The 18,619-nt window shown below is 42.0% G+C and overlaps 1 protein-coding gene across 1 annotated transcript in view; it reads right to left on the bottom strand.

The window, feature by feature from the left end:
* The window catches only part of CHKA (choline kinase alpha), a 40,513-nt gene extending 22,357 nt beyond the window's left edge, over positions 1-18,156 (bottom strand). The window contains exon 1 of the mRNA XM_053981303.1: positions 18,134-18,156. The gene's annotated coding sequence lies outside the window, so the exon portion shown is untranslated. The remainder of the gene's footprint in view (positions 1-18,133) is intronic.
* Positions 18,157-18,619: the final 463 nt, after the last annotated feature.

Raw genomic sequence — 18,619 nt, forward strand, 5'->3', positions numbered from 1 at the left:
AAGAGAGGGAGAGAGAGAAGGAAGGAACGAAAAAAAGGAGGGAGGAAGAGAGGAGACACCTCACAGTGCTCTGTGCCGTGGAGCTGCCGCCGCTGGGTCCGCGGTGATGCGGTGCTGGATGTAGCCGGCACCCCCACAGGCGGGGCTGGCCTTGCTTAGGGCTGCACAACGCGCCGGTGTTATTCACTCCGTGACGTGACACCAAAATATGTGGGAAATCTCCGTACGATGCGAAGTGGGTCGCGGCAACCAGCAATACGCTTATTTAAAGTCCGCTCCTTACTGAAAGTTACCGAGTTACTTTCTTACTGTGTGACGGCTGGCTCATGCCCACATGGTAAACTGGTCTCTCGTGGCTCGGGAGAGGATCGCACCTGAACAGAAGGGTAAAGCTACGGGAGCAAGAATATTGTCTACACGCGGTGCTTTCGAGACGAGTTTCTTATAGTTTTGGCATTGGAAATACGGTTTCCTGTTTTGGGAAACGCCAGCACCTGTCTTACGGTCCTTCCCCCGCAGCACCCGAGTGTGGGAGCGGTGATGTCACGGCCCGCTGGAGGAACCGCGGCTTTCCCGCCCCTCCAGCGGGCAGGGGCGGGAATGTTGCCTAATATCTTATATCACCTGTCATAAATGAGCAGTAAAGCCTTGAACTACCTCTGCACTTCCCTGATTTTTTTTTTTTTTTCTCCTTTGGCTGTTCATCTTTGATGGTCTTTTTCTGTATATGAGAGACTTGCGGCCTTTTGTAATAAAAGTTGCCAGTTTTGTGGTGATCATTGTTAAAGCTGGGGATTGCTGGGTTGTGAGGGAGTTCCTGATAGGCTCCTTCCCTCATCCTTCCCCAAAAGATTTCACCTCACGGGCTGCTTTCTCATTTTGTTGCATGCTTCACTTCAGCACTCTAGTGCTGGAAATCCCCCAAGGAGCCTATGGATTTTCTAGGAAGTGACAGGAAAGCTCCAGAACTGGCTTTGGAACAGGCTTTGTGCTGGCAAAGCACCTTCAGCACAACCAAAGCTGTTTTGGTTGAGGCATACCAGACCCTAGTTAAGCGGAAAAGTGATATATGAGTTAGGGAAGCCAAACTGGGACAGAAGAGACAGAGATTTCTTTTCTCTTTATACCTCAGCTCTTCATTTAAGAAATAAAATCCATTATCTCAGGCACAGATTAGGATGCTGAAGAGGAGATATGCAGTTACTGCTGGAGATGGGTACTCAGGACTGCAGAGGAGTCCTTTCTTTTTCAGGGCCCTGCTCAAGTACCTGTTAACATTACTGATGTTAAATAGCTATACAGAAAAACACATGTGGGAAGAAGTGGTGAAAATAGCAAAAAAAATTGCCTTACAATTGCCTTCTGTTTCCAAGTGCTCAGGCTTCACACTGGTTTGTCATGATAGCATGAATAACAGGACTTGGGTTTTTTTCCTAATTAGAGTTATTTGATTGATTTTTTTTCTAGATTGCTATCAGCATAGAAAGAAAAGGCAGTAAAATCAGAGAAAAGAAACGTTTGTTTTTCCCAGATCTAGAGAAATCTACCCACTTTTATTAGACAAGAAAACTGCATCTTGTTGCTACTGCCATTTCACTGACAGTTGTCCAAAAGCTTTGCTTCAAAACCTCCAGTAATCTCTTCCAATGTATCAGAGAATTTAAAAGGCTATAGAAAAATTATGAACTATTTTTTAATAACCTTTTTATTACAACACACCTTTTCTTAGTGTAAGTTTAGCTTGGGTTTCAGTCCTTTAATGGCTTCCATTTTGATAAGTATCCTGGATCCATGTGAAGGCCACATGCGTGTTCCCTTTAGACGTTTGTTCTGCTCATGACACCGTTTATTGGTTTCATGTTTTCTTAGCAGTGAGCAACTCATAGCCATTCATTGTTGATTTTGCAAAAAGGGCGTAACTCACTTGAAAACAGTTCACTGTGTTTTCCAACAAACATGGTCTCACTCCTGGGGAGCCATGACAGTGGACAGACAGCACAATAAAGGCAAGAACAAAATACTCCTAAGAGAACTTGTGATATGCATAAGGTGAATAATCATAAGGGACTGCGGGTTTAGTTAATATGAAGGCAAATAGATATGTCACTTGCCAAAATTATTTTTGTTTCATTATGCCTAAAATTAAATATTGGTTATTGCTTAAGATTGTGCTCATGTTTACATTGTGCGTAGGAGTTTTTTAGCCACGGTACCCTGCATTGTACATTTCAACTGTGGTTGCCTGGAGTGGGCAGGAAGCAATGTGGCACACGCTTGCTGTGACTGAAATCCTAGGCAGCAGTGCCAGAGATACGAAGTCCATGGTCTGAAAGCATGATTCAAAACTCAGCAGAGTATGTGGAAAGATAGGAAAAGAAATCTGCTCTTATCTGCTCTTATTTTCTGCTTTTATCCAAGAACTTCCCCAGTTTGGCTCAAAACATTCAGGAGGAGCAATGCATCAGAAATGTATACTGCTCTTCTTCATGCAGCATGCATTAAACAGATAAACAGAGTGAGATACTCTCCTTAGAGAGCTACTAAGATGTACTGGTCATAAGTTTTAAGTCCACATTCAAATAAAACAGTTAGGAAAAAAGGAAACAAAACCATTGCTTCTACTTATATGTGCAATATTTTTCTGCTCCTGAGGAGGAATCAACTACACTTAAGTAATGCTTGTAATCAAATTTTACAAAACTAAGGCTTCTGCTAACTTAAGAATGTATTGAAACGTAAAAGGCATCAGGAAAAAAAAAAAAAAAAACCTTAAAGAAGAGAATTAAGTACTGAATTAGTGGCTCATAAGCTCCAAGACTGACTGACTAATTAAAGTCCTGAACTTGGGTTTGTGAAGCCTGATTATGTATGTTCTCAGCAGCAACTGATGTCACTTTCCATTTAGAAGCACATTGTTGTTAGGACCAGTGCAATATCCTATTCCATGGATTAGTCAATCAACCAGCCATCTTCAGTAATGGGAAAAGGCAAACGCATCTTCATGATCCTTGTGTTGCATTTTACACCATAACAACCAAGCTGCATTAGCACACTTTTGTAGCAGATATGGCTTCTGTATTTATGGTCAACTTCTACCTCAATCTCATAGGTTAATTTGATGTAGCACCTAATAAATGAGACCTATTAAGAGAATAATTCCTCAGTTGCTTGTATCTCCTGGATAACCTGGCTTTAAAGCCTGTGAAGGAAGTAACTGAGATAAGGAAGGTTAGGCTACAGACAAACACATAATGACTAATTCTGCTGTAAGCAAGGTACAAGCTGGACTAAGCTCCCCTCTCCTTGTGTGAGCAGAACCTTGAGACTTTGTATGACCTCTGCTGTCAGTATGGAGGGAGACAAAACTGCTTGTCACAGAAATCTCCTTCCTCTCAGACAGTAAAACACATTTTTTTTCTCTGTAATTTACTTTGCCTTCAACTCCACACCATGACCATGTAATTTGTTACTTCAATGGCTGAACAGAATCGTCAGTGAATCCACTACGTCCTTTGAAGTAATGGAGACACTTCTGCAAGTCTTGAAGGAAATTTCTATTTTTCATTGCCTGTGAATGCTGCCTTAATAATATATTCAATCAGGAAATAGTCAATCATGTCTCTTGTCTATGACAGTATAATTTGAGCCTTTTGTTAATTTATTAGTTTATGTAATTCAGTAAATCTTATTGGAATATTTTTTCCCATTTTTCTGTAGAACTTATATACTTGCAGCAAAGGGAACTACTGTTGGATTGATGCAATTTTATGTGATTTTATTCACACCAATTGCATTGTTACAGAAGATATTTCTTATTGCTCACAAAAAAGCTAAGTCTACAATTCTGGCTTATAAAGTGCTCAACTTTCTTTCACTTTCTTTCAAGTCTCTCTCTTTTATTCCAAGCAGCAGCAGATTTTACTGACAAGACCAAATGCCATCTAAGGGCAGATCTGCCACATGGCATAGAGAGAATGACAGAGTGCAGATACTTCTTTCAGCTGAAAAGCTTGCAGACATCATAATAGTAATTGTTGATAAATTGTTGATTCTTTATGGACCAGTAGCAGGTTGATACTGAGTTTGTAAATCCCCTTTCTGAAGCTAAGCTGAATCCAAGACTTAAGACATGGCAACTGTGCAGTTGTTCCAGTCTGGATGAGAGTTTGGGGTAGTCCTTGAGTCTCTCTGCCTCTTGGCTTACCTCCTCAGTGCACTGCTTAAAAGGGAGCATTTTGCCATAGCAAATTACTCCCAGACTAGTCCTACATTCAGGTTGCACTTGGAGCAGGGAGCCTGCTTTTTTTTTTTTTTTTTCAATTCCTTGATTCTACATCTGGTAAAACACTTGCTGAATTTTAAACAAAAATGAAGACTGCTGTTTCTTATTCCCTGCATCAATGGCCAAAAAAATGCTACTTTGAAAGACAGGGATTCAGAAGGTTTACAGGTTTGCAGTTATGTTAGACACCCAGGCACGATCAAGACAGAGGCTGCACAGCTGTCCCCCTTTCCTCTTCCTCAGTGATAAGAAGGGTGGTGGTATCGTGGCAGACAACATTCTCCTAGATCTGTGTCTCCAGCAAAAATACTGCATGGGAAACTAGACAATAAGCAGTCTAGGGAGAATAGGGGAGCATAATATTTCACCCAAAGTCCCTTTGCTTGTCCCTTCCCAAAAGAATTTGCATCTTCTGTGTTTTGACGCTGTGAGACAAAGAACTTCAGGACTAAATTTGAGATAATCAGAGGTTGTTTTATTTTCCTGCTGTGTTTTTTAGTTTCCAGCACCAAATACTAGCAAAAAAACGAGGTGTAACTTTGACCCTTGAAGTATACCTGCCAGAGCACACAGGGTTAAGGAGGGTAAAGGGGAGGGATTTACCCTAGGCACTGCTTGGTATTTGTGTCTCCTGTGAATGCAAGGGGTGTGTTCCACCAGAAAGCAGCCCTAGCGAAAGGATAATATGCTCATTCATTTGCTGTGTTGGTCTAAGGTAACCACAGAGACCTAGAGCTTGTACAGTGCCAGGTACTCCAAGCAGTACACTAAGATAACATTACCTGGCCCTAGTCCCAGAGAATGACTTTTCCCAGAGTCAGAATGACCAAGCCTTTATTATATTACAAGATACTTAATTTCTTACTCTGCACTAATTTGGGCTTATTGAAGAAATATATCTGGGAAAAATTTCTTAGGACCTCAGATTTAAAAATCCAGTAGTAATAAGCTAAATATTCTCTTACATCTTTTAACAACTGTAGCATTGAAACTCCTGGTTGTGACAACACCAGCTTCAGATGTAGCTGCAACCCACAGTACAATACACCATTACGTGAGTATCACTTTTAAATACAGGCTCTCCAACATTTACCTTACTTTTGGTCGAGAGTCAAACTCTTCCACTGCCCTATCCCAGCACTGCCCCTTCCCCCCGGCCACGATCCCAACAGAGTTCAAGAGTGCAGCCATGAAATCTTTGTCAAACGAGATTCTTGTAGCAACCTCCCTCCCCAGCATGGGGACTGCACAGAAATCCCCTTGCGAGGGAGTCCCTCCCAGCCTATGCTCAAAGAAGAAGAGTTGCTATAGTAACCAGTTCTCTACCTGCACGGAATTGGCTCTCTCTACCCTCTTAATCTTCTCTGGTTTTATTAGTTCTGAGCGAGAAGCAGCTCATCAGGTCAGGGCTGTGCTTGGTTCTGCAGGCTGGAGGAATGCGTGGAAGGCACCGGAGGGGGCAGGGGGTCCTCACCCATCAGGTGGTTGTTGCTTGCTAACTTTGCCTGCTGAACAATGTCCTGTGTGAGGGCTGCCAGCTCTGTCCTTTTGTGACAGAGCCACATGAGCTGCAGAGGGTCAGGCACTTTGCTTCCCCTTCCTGCCCCAGCTTGTGGTGGAATCCTACCATTATCTTGTCCAAGAACAGACCTGCAACTTGCCATATGTAGCCTTCCTTGCACATCCTTTGCAGCCTCACTGGGATAAATTTCAGTGGAAAAAGAAATTGAATACAGTTTCTTTTCTTTGATAGCACATTTTTGCAACTCTTCCTAATGTTAAAAATTACCAGAAAACACTGAAAAAATTCTAAACTATGCTAAATTGTATCTTTTCCAATATGTCTGCTGTGGCCAGGCATTAGACTAATAGTTTTCTGCATTATGAATTCCATTGTGGAAGTGTATAGGTGGGAGCCAAACAAACCTGCTGTAAGGAATAACATTCCAGACCCATCTCTTGTTCTTGCCTCTGCACCATGGACAAATTGTCTGCACAAGGTCCCCTGACAGCAAGTGGACTCAGGAGGGTATGATGTGGTGACTAGGGAGGGAGAAAAAAGCCACAGAATTAACTACTGTAGATGTAGTTATGGCCACTAATAAAAGGCTGTAGAGAATCATGTAGGACAGAGCAGGTAGTGCACTATAACAAGGCACCAGGCATTGTCACTGCTTGTGTTAAATGCTCAGTTTGTATGCTGTGAAGGACCCAAAAGCATTGACTGGACAGTGGGACAGACTAGGCAGGAGCAAGCCAACTAGAAGACTTCCTTCTTATGTTCATGTAGCTGCCATTACCACAATAGTAAATGGTCTATATTTAAGTACAACACAATAAAAAGATTCCAGAACACACCCACATCAAATTGTTGCTTGAAGAACAGCCAGTAGTAAAAGAGAAATATGCATACGTTTCTAAAACATTTCAAAATTTATTACTGATCCAAATAACGAGGTAGGTCACAGACTAATCTTAGAATGATTTGGATGTCTAAATCATTTTTTTTCACTCTATTTTTGCTTGTTATGCAAAAATTTGCTATGCTAAGCATGCATAGCAATGGACTAATAGCAAGCTGAAATAACTGATTTGTGATGGAACTTGCAACTCCAGTACTGCTGGTTATTCAAGCATGGTGCAGTTTCCCCCCTGTGTTAGGATGTAAAAAGGTGGATTCCAGATATGGCTTCCAGACACCATAGTTTTGACTCAGGTGCTTATACTTAAGCAATTGGCATCGCTTTTATGGCATCCTGGCAGCTTCCCATTTAAGAAAAAGAATGGTTTCTAGCTAGTTATTTCCTCATGGGCTATTAAACCTCCAAAAGTCAGCATAAGGACGTGGCAGAGGGAAGTTTTGGAATCTTTGGGGAGCCAAGCCTGCAGCAATGGCAGCAGTAGAACTCTGTCTGGGGCAAGACACGTGTTCTAGGCAAGAGCTTCACCTATTCACCTCACTCAGACCCATTTATTCATTGCCAGTGATAACAATTAGCAGTCTGAGGTTAAAGAAAGGTCATTGAGTTAGAAAATGATTCCAAATAGACACAGTGTGATTATTCATGGAGAACTTACTGCCAAAGACGTGGTCACTGGACTTGGAGCACACACGTGGAGGGCAGACAGGGTAAACACAGAAGGGTCACCAGAACAAAGAGATTTGAGTATTTCAGGAGCTGGCCGTGCTCTTCTTCAAACACATGCACACATATTGACTTTCAAGTGCTCTAGCCTGAAACCTAGAAAACTACAGGTCTTGTCTGTTTTACACAGACATTGACAATTTCTTAGCCTATCTGATGAGATTTAAGTCATATTGCTATTTATAGGAAGAAACACACCACTCTAAATTTTCTGTGCTCATTTATTTATATATATGTATAAATTCTGTCAAAAAATCAAATAACATTTTTAAACTCAGTCCTCTGACCTAGTATCTTTGACTAACAATATCTTGTTATTGTACAGGTCTTTAGAGTTTCAGTAATCTTTTAATTGCTATATTGGCATAAAATGAGTGGAGTGGATTTTCATGTGAAACACTCAAAATCATCCAGATGAATGGCCTTCCTTCAGAGACAGTCACTGATAATGCCTGGGAGGTGAGGGTAACTTTATAGACAGCCAGAGTGATTTTGTGATATGCCTAAACTACCTAAACATAACAGCTGTAGACTGGTTTTTGACCCCAGAATTAAGCTGACTGTTAATTATTACCAGAATAGTGTTGTACACTACAGAGCTTTTTAATGTGAAATGTTGTAAGTAACTAACTTAATCCTAATTTGTTTCCATTTTGAAACACTCATGATAGCAATTACTCATGATAACTAGAAAATACTGGTCACCAAGAAATTAATCCAGATTAAAACCCTCTGAAAACAGAATGAAACCCACTGCCTCTTTAAACAGAGCACATAGTACTCAGTTACAGGTATTTAACAGATTTATGAATTAAATGCTACATGATAGAATTAATTTCCCCTTTCCATTCTGATGATAACACATGCCGACTGAATCTACAAATCCGGTTTGTTATGTATTAACCAGTCATCTGGGAATCTGATTGAGTAACACAGCAGTTGTTGCAATACCAAGACTGCCATATAAATCATGCTTGAGTCCTAAGTCAATATTGGTTCAAATATTGATTCCTATGAGAGATAGGGCTGCAGTTGAAGAGGTTACAGGTGCTGACTGAACCGCTTTAGAGAGAACTGCTCCCTCCGTGCTCATTTGAGATCAACATCAAAGTGCTCACTTCAGTTTGAATTCATGAGAACAGAGCATTTGCCTTCACTTTTGATACTGACACTCTCTATCAGAACCTAGTTTTGATGTGCTAAAATCAAAGGTATCACATCATGTTTAAGTACTAAGTTATTCAGTTATTTACACTCCAGAGAGATGTAACATCTGGGATGAGGAGAGTGAGACACAAGAAGTTATTCTTTATGGGGCTCTAAAAGCAGGAAGGGAGTGGGACATGCAGGTACTTTTTCCTGCTTATAAATTCCTGCTTATATATTTTACTACACAAAAATAAATGAACAAGCAGAAAAAGGAATGCGAAGTTAAGGAAACATTGGACATCAAAATGAAAAACTGTCTTCAACACTTTGGAAAATAGGAGTCTCTCAGTTGGAGGAAGCTCCAAGCTCCAAGCAGTTGGAAGGGAAAAGGAGTGTGGCACCCACTGGTTTTTACTCTTACAAGAGGTATTGTGAGCCACATCTACACAGGCAATCTGCTCTTCCATTGCAATACAGCAATTTCCCTTGCTTAGACCTGAATCCAACTGTTCTTCTGAGTAGGACAAGCTGGATACATTCACAGTTAGATCCTTCTGGATACATTTCACATTTAGAGAGCTAAACGAGAATGAGTTTTCCCAGTCTCTTGGGCACTGCTGTCTTGGCAGGTCCTTAGGCAGCAGTTAGAGAAAAGAGCATGTATATTCCATTCAAACCAGTCTGAATCAGTGGACTACAAGTAACATAACCCAGATGCTCTAAATCTTTGTGTGTTGTAGATACTCTTTTTAAGAGTGGCTCTGTAATTGCAGTATTGACTAAACCAGTTGCTAAGAAAAGGATATATACCACAAAAATGAAGATTCTCTTTTGAGCAATTTAAGATAAGTATATTTACATAAAAACAGCTCAACCTGGCCTACTTCTATCTCTTAGAATAGCTCATTGTTTCTACTATTTAAAGGCACAGAAAATAAATCTATGCATTATCTTGGCTTTCAGACTAACACTGTTTTAATAATATTTGTAACAACTCTGTTGGAATCAATGCTTAGAGCATCACACCATGTGAGACATGATATAAATCATAACATTTGGAAGTAAATAATACCTAACTACTCACTGAATTCAGACTAATTAAAATAATAGAATACCCTGAGCTGGAAGGGACCCATAAGAATCATAAGATCCAACTTCTGACTGCATGCAGAGCAACTTTAAAAAAGGCTGAACAATCTAAGCATGTTGCCCAAATGCTTCTTGAATAGTGACAGGCTTGGTGCCATGACCACTTCCCTGGGAAGTCTGTTCCAGTGCTTGAGCACCCCTTCAGTGAAGAACTTTTTTCTAATATCTAACTAGCCCAACAAAACATTCTCTAGGTGCTATCTTTACTGTGATATGCTTTCCACAATGCCATAGCACATAGCAGAAAATTGTTCCTTGAACTCTGTGCAGACTCTCCTTGCCATGAACACATCCCATGCATGCCAAACTGAATACTTTTGGCCTGCAGTATCTGCTGTGGTTGAGCCTCCCTATGCTCCATGGAATGAAGAACAGACCAAATTCAGCTATCCCTCCATTCCTTCTAATTGCCAATAGCTGTAAGACAAAATCCCTACATGTATCATTCCTCAGCAAGTTGTGCAATTTTAAACCCTTTTCTTACAAATGTAGTTAGCAGATTGCTCTGAATTGCACAATCAGTTCCTTTGTCCACTGGTTGACAAACTAGTGAAGTGTTAAGGATCATTTTCGCTATTGCAATCCAGGTTCTGCAGCCGAAACAAATGTGGTGGTTCCCAGCTCATTGTAGCCATATTTTCCCCCCTTTGTCAGTTACAGGAATTCAGTTTGCCAATCCTCTTCAAAATGAGTTTCCTTTTTAGGACAGGATTTGGCCAGATGGAGGTCTGCCTTAGCTTTTCTTCGAACTTTGACATGGGCCTGGCAAATCCACCACCTTGGAAGAGCAAAGGACCTCCATCAGCATATGGAACCTCACTGTCGTGAATTCCAGTAGGACATTAGGGATCTCAGCTATACAGCTCATCAAAACATGTCATGCCTCACAGCCAGACATCTGATAATACACGGAGTGATTCATTGCTGCATCTGGGCAGGAGGATGAGAGTGACCACAGCACTCGTTCCTCTGCATATCATTGTGGGTTCTGTGCCCCAGCAGCCTGGGAAAGCTTGTGCTGCCATTTGGAGAAATGTCAGCAGCAGATTCAGTGGCAGGTTGGAGAACCAAAGCTGTGTGGTACCCAACAGAATCACAGCTACATTAGACAGATGCTGAAACAACTAATTTAGGAACTAAGTTCAAGAAGTGCTGCTCTGGACCCCATGTGCACCTTTTCTGCTGAGAAAAACAAAAGATCCCCTGAGCTACTTTGCAGTTATCAGCACCACATGGGAGCAGAGAAAGTACTGTAAGCAAAGTATGATTGATTGTTATGTCATTTCCTCTCCCCCCTTCTCTAGTGCAGGCAATTTTGTACCAGTGACACAGCCGTTACTTTATGTAGAGGATTTTCTCCCAGCTTCTCAACAATAGCATATAAGAGTAGCATGCTTTCTGGGAATGCAAAGTATCAAAATACACTATCTCAGCAATTTGCTCTGCTATGAGAAATAATTCTAGCTCATCAACCATTTAAAGCAAAAATTACTGTAATTCCAGGTTTGCACAAGATCAGGAAAAAACCCAACTTAATTTTGACTCCAAGCACAATATCTGTAAGATTCCTGTCACTCAGAGGTTTTAGGACTGTCTTACAGAGCATTCAAATAAGAATAAGCTCTTCCAAACAGAAGTCCTTAATTTGTTTTCTTATTCCTGCACATAGATTTTGCCACACATTGTTTTGTAAGGCTCTTTGAAACCTGCATTTATACTAAATGAAGAGCTAGTGGATAAGATTTTTTTTCCTCGTGGAATAATGAAAAAGCCTATTTAAACCTTTGTAAGAGGTTTCCTTCTTTCGCATGTTCATGCCAAGGCTATGGCTGCCAAGGCTATTACTAAGAAAGGTTGGAGTCAGGGATGGATAACTTGCTTAGCACACTGACAGGGTATGCAGGATGTCAGTAAAATACTCCCCATGCAGAATGTTTGAACTGTGCAGCTATCCTCTTGTCTTGTGACTAGAAAATTGTACAAGAGGACAATGCTCCTCCTCCTGGAGGTTCATTGTTGAGAACATGATGACAAAACCACAGCCACATAGCATGACAAGAGCAGAACCAGGCCACCTCTTCCCTGTTATTAACCTGTTTGGCTTGGGACATCCTATATTTGTCTTTAGAAGGACACCAGTGTCCCCTTACCTGTCTGGCCATTGCTGTTCCCTGGCACAGCCCCAGCAGTCCTGTTATCCCAAGGAGGTGAGAGGCAGAGGTGCAGCAGTGATGGCACCAGGCTGGGTCAGGCCATTCTGGCATTTTGTGCATGACCAGTCTGTCAATGCAGCCTGAGGGATGCTGCCAATCCTGCCTCTTGCTGCCCTTCAAAATCACTCCTTGTGGCTGCATGGCTGTATGCCACAGTAAGACACTGCTCAGTTAAAGTTCAAACTGAATTTGTAGCCAAAAAAAACAACTCCTGGTCCCTTCATGTCCTGGATTAGAATGACTTCAAAACAAATAGGGTGACCTCAAAAAACAAAAATAGAAGTGCTCTGCAGTCATCACCTGCCTTCCTAGAAAATCCAGTTTCCATCATTTTCACCTACTGGCAAGCCTCACAGGAGCTTCAGTTTTGTAAGGCTACACATCCCAGCAAGCCAGCCCTGAAATGGATGACTTGCTGCCTGCAATGTTTTGTCCCCCACACTGAAGCCTACAGGGGTCTGTTAGACCTGTTTTTCCCTATTGAAAAACCATCCATCTTCATGTAAACTTGGTAGAGTCACAAGCTGAAAAGGATTTATTTTTCTTTTTTTTTTTTTCTTAATAGGTTTTTCATTCACACTTTTATTGTGATCTACATCTTCCTTTCAGAGTGCAGAATGACTTGGGTCTTAGGATCTCCCCTGGGATTCTATTACACCAAGGGTGGGATTTCACCTGTGTTTCAGCTCAGCCCAGACTCCTGTGTGCAGTCAACATGGGCACCAAGGGTTCACTTAATCCTGAAAATTCTTCAAACAACTACTAGTTTCTTTCCTTTGGCTATTAAAGGAACACAGACTGGCTAGCTTGGTGTACATCTCTACTTTGCAGATATCTAGAATGATGATGCACACCATGGAAAATTACTCTGAATTCTTTCTGAGCAGGATTTATCCTCCTGATTATATTCTCACTGTTCACACAAATGAAGGGAAAGTTAAGCAAACCAGAACACTCTTTTTTTTTCCAGCAGGAGGGCCAAACTTCCTTTTGGTTTGTAACCTTTGCAGCAAGGTTTCTTTCTTTTAAAGGAGAAACATACAAGATTAGAGCCACCTAAATTTTGTATAGTCCTCAACAGTGAGGGTGAGACAGTCTCTGTTATGTCCTCAAAGAGCATTTGCACTCCAGAGAGATACAAAGTGCTCGCACAAGGATCAGCCCATGTGTTTTCCCAGTCCTGGCCCTTACAGGGGCTTTTTGGTCAGACACATCATTTGTCTTCCTTGGTTTCAAATTTGGCAACTTGTTTGTGATATGGCCCCCTGGAAATGACAGAAGACTGTCATGCACACACAGATGAAGAAGAGGCAGCAACATTTAGCTGTGTAAAGTCTACCATGTCCTAATGGCAAAAGCAAGCTAGGACAGAAAGGAGCTAGTGCAGATTTGCACTGGAGGGTGGGAATGTGTGTTGGCCTGCTGGGAAGAGGGCAGAGGGCCTGTTTTTAGATGATGGCCAGAATTAGGTAGACCAGGTTGTTTGGGGAGGGATGAAGGTGTCTGTGTCTCCTTGTTTCTTCAGAAAAGAGCTAGGGAAGTATCAGCATCAGCACAAAGACTGAGCACACATGCTGCAAAGGCAGAAAGGATGGTATTTTCTGGTTTAACCTAGTTGTTGCTTTTGGCTGATAACCAGTAAAAATAAAACTTTACTGTCATTATTACCACATTTGAGAGATCAGTGAGATCTGTGAAGGACAATCCTGCCACCAGATAGAGAGTAACACAGGAGAGAATCTAATAGCTCCCTCCTATCTTTTTCTCTTAGACTGTGCTAAAATGATAATACTTCCTTATCTGCAAACTAACAATAGCTCTGCAGCAGCATAGGAAAGTTAAACAAGCCTTGAGTCAAGGGGATGTAGAGATTACCCCTAGGCACTGACTAAAGCTATAGACCACATATTCTTCTGGAGAAAAAAAACAACCTGCAAAAGGACAAGTGTTGAGATGTTACTTACTTAAAACTCTAGTCCTGTGGCTCATCATATTCCACCTTCAAATATCTCCCCCAGGTGCTGGTCACAGGCTAGCAAGATCACAGACATGAAGTTTTTTTGCCTTTAGATCAGAATGTATCCGCTGTCAATAGCAGATAATGCTATAGCAGTGGATTTCATCAGTGCAACAACAGAAATAGGAAAGAAATCCTGACATTAAGCCAGCCATCAATAGACAGGCACAGCATGGTGATTGAACTAACATGCCCCCAGGAACTGTCCTGCTATGGAGAGGTTTCCTGCATATGGCAGGGCAGGGAAGAAGTAAGCTGGGAAATTCCTGCTCTTTTATTTATGTTCAGAATCAGGTAGTTTGCAGCTGAATGGTAAATTCTTTCAAAGCATTCTTAAAGGAAAGACAGAAATGTAGCTTGGAGCAGTTGTTTCCTTGCTAGAACTGCATTAACTCTGAATAACTCGACTGCACTGCACTGCACCCTGCTAAGCAGAATAGAATCCCTCTACTTAGAGAGCTTTTGTGTCGCTAGTTACTGAAATCACAGATAATATATTTTGCATTGTACTTGTATGATTCTCCTCCCATGCTACATCAACTTATTTAAAATACTACAGACTTCTGAGGAGGGCTTAGTTCCAAGATGTACTTTTTAAATGTTCTTAGCTTTCCTCTCTGTAAGGTGTGTGGTGTGCTCTTCCACACCCACCCTGGCCTTGAGAAGCCAGTCCCTTAACAAACCATGCCACGCTCTGTTTGTTTTAGTAATTCTTACCCAAGGTCTTTATCTTTGAATCCTGTTTGTGCAGCTTTGGACAAGATTCAGTACTTGGAGGGGAGGGTGATTGAGGTGGGAAAGATTTTTTAGTGCCCTTAGTATTTAATATGTTGTCTCACCTGTGACTATTAAGTAGATGATTTACAAGCTTGTTGACACTGAGATGGTGTGAGTTTCTGCCCCTTACAGTAGATGCAAACACAACTTGAAAGAGCAGCTATAGGAGGAGTAAGGGCTACAGAGAAGTACAGTTTCCGGCCTGTGCACAAAGCACCCAGGAAATCTTTGGAGAAAACACCGTGGTTGGTAGCCTACTGCAAGCCCTTCACCTGCTCCTGGCAGGTCTGTTCACAACAGCAGCACACTAAAATCACATCCATCTTCTCTTTCAGCTGCAAATTCACAGTTTACAGTGCTACTCCACACAGTGAATTTACTAATGTAAGTTGTGTGTCAGTCCCTGACCAGGACACACTTGCTGAGGCCAGGCTGCTGCAGCCTGAGCAGCATGAGCTGCTGCTGTGGGAGCTTAGCAGCACAGTGCAGGAATGCCTGGAATGTTTCAGTCAGCAGGTACTTCAGAGTTCCTTCTCTAGGAAATGCCTGCACTTCTCAAAGAAGTAGTCCCCCAGCCCACTGCCCCTCTAAGACAGTAACAGTGGGCTCTCTCTTCTCCCCTCCAAGCCCCACACAAATCAAAATTTTCTCTCCAGCTCCAGTGTTAACCCCAGCTCCCCTTTGTGAGGCAAAATCATCATGAGAAATGAAAATTACACAAATCAGCAACGTACCAGTGTCTTTCCAAACATGCTGTGGGTCTGGATACAACCTTGGAAGGCAGGCTGCTTTTAGAGAATGATCCCTCCATAGCTGTGGGGCCAAATACTTGCAACCCATCAATTCAACAGCTTCCAACAGCCAGAAAAAGAAAATGCTTATCTGCCTGTTTCAAGCAAGAAAAGCTATCATAGTTTTAAAGACCATCTCTGCTTTTATAATAATCTTTCCTATGCTGTCTCCATCTTCTCCCTACCTATCCAACACTGAAACACCTTGTAGACACTATGAGTTAAATTTTCTGACGAGCACTTTTCTGATTTTCCATATCTTTTAAACTTTGCACCTCTGCAAACCAGTGCTTGGTAAAAGACCTTTGTCCCTACCACACTAATCACCAGCCCAGAATATCAAGAACTTGCTCTCCAGTGTCTGGGGCTGTTGTGGGAAAGGAGATACAGTATGGAGACCTCTTCAATACATCCTAAAAACACTTCCTGAACTATTCTAACTGTGAAATACCTCTGTACATTGAATTAATTCTTGTCAATTTTGGACAGATAAAATGACTGTCAAGAAACATCTTTTGCTCATTTATAATTGGTTAAGAAACTTCACTTTAGAAGGGAAGAATGTAAATCGCTGTAGCTGGCACTTAAATTGACAGGAAGGGTAGAGGTGTCAAACTGAGGGGAAATGAAAGCAGGGCTAGTTGCCAACTTAGCAGTGCAGACCTCTGGAAAAACACCAGTCAATAACATCTCCTTTCTTGGTTCTGGATTCACTTGTATTACTTGAAACAAGATGCCATCAACCAAATCAAACACTTGAGGTTCTATACCACCATCTGCCCCATTCATGAGATTTGTGTTAGGAACACACGACCAGGGACAACTGAACCAGCTATTCCAAAATACCTTTTAGTCACCCTGTGCAAATAGAGGTCTCCTAAGTAAGCTGTAGGTACATATCTTTTACACAGGCAGGATGTGCAGAGTTTTCTGAAAGAAGAATTAAAGCAAATTTCAGTGTTTCATACACAGTTGCAGGCACAGTTAATTGACCTGCTGAATATAAAATATTAATTTAACATATAAATATGAGAGGAAGGAAGAAATCAGTTCACTTAATTCTAATTTTCTCTATTCTGGTAATCTACTAAAATCCAGTAATCTTGGTGTTCCAAGGAGAGATTCCTCCAATATTCAACCCATTTGTTGTCACTGTTGACCTATAGCACTGGCAGAGGGCAACTCGATCCTTCCCAGGCATGTAGGCATTTGGAAAGGCTTGTTGGATAGGATACCTCCATTTCAGTATCATGAAACCACTCCTGAAACAAGCTGCTGCTGCCTGGGGCTCAGCAGGAAAGGGGCTCTGTCAAAGCCCGGGTACCAAAGCTGCAGCCCCAGCACTGCTGAGAGGTGGGGCAGCACTCCCAGCTGGAACATCCAGAACTGTAGCGTGCCAGGCAAGCTGCCTTGGCCAGGTTTCCCAAATGCTGTACCCAGAGACAGACTGTACAGAGCATGCCCTGCACAGAGAACACCACTGTTGTGCTGCAGCTACTCCTCTGGGACCCAATGTCACATACAGATCCTGAGCAAAGGGAGAAATCCATCTGCAAAGGACACATCTAGAGAAGCTCTAAACTGCTACAGGATGGGCAGCGCACAGTCAGGTGCTTCCTGTTTGTTTTGTACTCCTGTAGACAAGAGAAACCATCCTCAACTTTTTTCTGAAGCAAAGCTGAGTAATGGGGCCCTGCCTAGATTGCTAAAGGGAAAGTAGGGCCTGTCCTCCATGTACAATGGAATGAACTTGAGGAAAATGGTAAGAAGCAGCCACCTGAGCTCTTGCATACCACTTCTAGGGCCCAAGAGAGAGTTACATCAGCAAAATTAGGGCAGCTTCAAGGTTTTATTAACTAACAGTGCACTGACATCCACACTACAAGCTTTGGTGAACCTGCCAAGTGTGTGGTGGAGTTGGTAGGACAGATTTCACTCAGTCTCTCAGTGGGTCTGCCACTGACTAGAACTTCAAAGAAGATGAAAAATGTTACCTGCTCGGACTAGTTTGCATGGATGGTGCCACAAAAGTTAGAGGAGGAGTTAATTTGACATGTCTTAACTTGTACAGAGAGAGGAATTTCCTTTAAATCATTATTGGTCTACCAGTCATAAAATCTCAGATTTCTGTTTGTGCACGACATTTCTTCAAACAAAGGCATTATACTGTATGTATAGTTAAAATCCAAACTCAGGGGAACTGCAAAATTGACCATGTCTTCTGAAGAAATGACTTCTAGGAAAAAACCCAACTCTGGAGAAAGGGCAAAATTTTTCACCAAATTGGGAGAAGAAACAGAAAAATCCCTTACTCTTGTATTTCTGCTTTCTACCACATGGTGTGATCGTTTATGTCTTTCACTGCATGAGAAAATGGTTGCACAGTTGCCTGGAAATCTCAGTGCAAGGTCCCTCCGCTTTAGCACAGTTGTGTCTCGTTAATCTTACCAAGGTCTCCCCTGTCCACTGTCTGTTGCCCTTCCTTCTTCTGGGCCATCACTGTCTGTTATTCTCTCCTGCCAAGGTCACTCTTACCTCTGTGCTTGCTCCATTCTTTCTACCTCCTCCCCCCTTCTCCTATTACCATCTTTCATGCAAATGCCACTCACCTTCTCTGTTGTCTCTTGCTAACTCATCCAGTCTTTATCCCTTTCCAGAGCAGCTGAAAGGCAGTAAATTGGTAGAAATAGGAGAAACAACAGCTTTCAAACATGGCTACAGGACCAATGTTTCTGCTGTCCCTCATAAGTGGAAGTCTTTGTAAAGAGACTTTGCCTTTCTGCTGTGGGTGAAGACATTGTGTTCTCACACAGCGTCTCAGTTTGTAACAAAAAGGTTTGTACATGCTGACTGTAAGAGTGGAGAAGAGACAGAGCAGGAAGGGCTGGGAGGCTGTGTTCAGTTTGAACTGCAGCAAATAGTACTTCCAGCTGGGAATAAGGGCAGTCCATGCGTGTCAGCTGCTCTATTTCTGATTCACAGCTCAGGAGGCCTCTATTTTCCACAGCCTCATGTTCAGCAGGTAGTGTGACACGTGCACTTCTGCAAATGCCAAAACAGACAAGTGATGCTCACTCATTGGAAGTGGTCTAGCT

Source organism: Vidua macroura, chromosome 6 (assembly GCF_024509145.1).
Source record: "Vidua macroura isolate BioBank_ID:100142 chromosome 6, ASM2450914v1, whole genome shotgun sequence".
Taxonomy (NCBI): Eukaryota; Metazoa; Chordata; class Aves; order Passeriformes; family Viduidae; genus Vidua; species Vidua macroura.